Raw genomic sequence first — 2,041 nt, forward strand, 5'->3', positions numbered from 1 at the left:
TCTCTCTCTCTCTCTCTCTCTCTCTCTCTCTCTCTCTCTCTCTCACACACACACACACAGAGAGAGAGAGAGAGAGAGAGAGAGAGAGAGAGAGAGAGAGAGAGAGAGAGAGAGCTGGTTGTAACGGTACTACTTACGTTACAATTTTCGGTACTTTTACTGTACTCTGGTACATTTCTGAGAACCAGTATTTTTACTCTACTCTGATACTTTTTATGAAAGTACTTTTGAGTATTTTTAAAGTACATTTTGAGTACTTTTGAAGCTTAAAGAAAGAGTAAGTGCCGGCATTTCTGATCATAATTTACGGAACAAACACCCGGGCGGGAACAGCCGATCAACCAAGAATTAAAAGTAGGGATCAAAGAACGGCCCGTCGCGTCAAAGATCAGCCACACTCATGAAAGTGATCACAAGCTGTAAAACTCCATGAAACGGTACAATGTTTGCCCAAGACGGGATCACACCGATGTGTGAACTGACCGATGCGTTTCTTTCCCCCAAACCTCGCACTCGCAACTGAGCTCGCCACCTAAACTTACATCACTGGCTGAGTGGGTAGGGCATACAAGTTAGCTCCAGGAAGGATCACATCAAACTGTGAACTCTTCCCTGACCATTGAAGGCAGTGAAGGCAGTTTTTCTCTATTCCCGGATTTGCGAGATAGCCTTAATTTTAATTGCTGTGGTCACAACGTAATGGTGCATACGGCAAAGGCGGGGGGACTCAATCAGAGACGGAAGGCTAACAATTTTGGACAGGTAAAGGGGAGGGGAAACTGGATAAACATAGATAAAAAGATCTCGAGACTTTAGGCAAATGAGTGTATGGCATGCCTCAAGCCACTGTGATTGGTAATCAAAGTTGCATTGACCATTCTCAGCTCGCATATGTCATAAACCCACTCAGGGGTCACGTCAGTTCATGGGTCACTGTAGATTCTTCCTTGGCTTTGTAGGCTAAGATCCCGTATTTCCTTTGCTCCCGAGCACTGGGATCTTAAACGGAGACTACGGTACTGTAGTAGAAAATCTTTGGTTACATTACACTTACTAGACTCTTGAAAACTGCATGTACTTTGCTTTGCCGTGGGCGCCGTGGACTACACAGTGAGACCAAAATCTGTCTTACCACTATAATCAATTGAAACTGAAACTGATTTCTCAATATATATCTAACAATAGTTTTAGGCTACCTAAATTTCTTTTTAACTTTTTTTGGTGGTTTTTGCTTAAGGCTACGTTGATTCCTTGAGGATTTGTTAATGAAGAATTCAAGGCACTTTTCCATTTCCTTGCTGGCCATTTTCATCAATTTTATGCTTTCTTAAGAGCAACTTTGTCTCTACATTTTTCAATTTGGATATTTTTCCTGTAAAACTTTCCGACCTTTTGGACTGACTTACATTTGATCATATTGTTTTGCTCAAACAAGTTCTATTCATAAAATCACTTATTCACCACTTGCGTCTGTTTGTTTGTTTTGTTTGGGTTTTTTTTTTTCAATTTCACGGACCATTTCCACCTACGTTCAGTGAGCGTTAGAGAGAAAGACCTGAACTTCGACAGATGTGACGCTTCGCTGTCCCATACAGAAGATCTGAGTTCGATTCCTGTCTATGACGAATTGTTTCTTTTGGGACGCTGTACATGTATACATCTCTCTCAGCCCGGACTGGTCCTGGATAGGCGGGGTCGAAATCCACCTCTTATATATAATATTATGATCTAAATTGTGTCAACTAGGGTGCAAAATACCTGCGTTAAAAATGTGAATGCAATTGCTAGGGAATTGCATGTTAGAATAAGAGTCTTTTCTTCTTCAAGTCGGCCTACCAAATGTGAAATAAACACAGGCCGGGGATCAAGGATTGCCACTTATTTCTCGGTTTGGGTTCTCAAGTAAAAACCCGGCTCCTCAATCTTCTAATATGGATTGATAGGGGTGTTAAAATAATTTACAATGAATGTTCGCACACACACACACACGCGCGCGCACACACACGCACACCTCTCTCTCTCTCTCTCTCTCTCTCTCTCT

The sequence above is a fragment of the Aplysia californica genome, unplaced genomic scaffold (assembly GCF_000002075.1).
Source record: "Aplysia californica isolate F4 #8 unplaced genomic scaffold, AplCal3.0 scaffold00435, whole genome shotgun sequence".
Classification (NCBI taxonomy): domain Eukaryota; kingdom Metazoa; phylum Mollusca; class Gastropoda; order Aplysiida; family Aplysiidae; genus Aplysia; species Aplysia californica.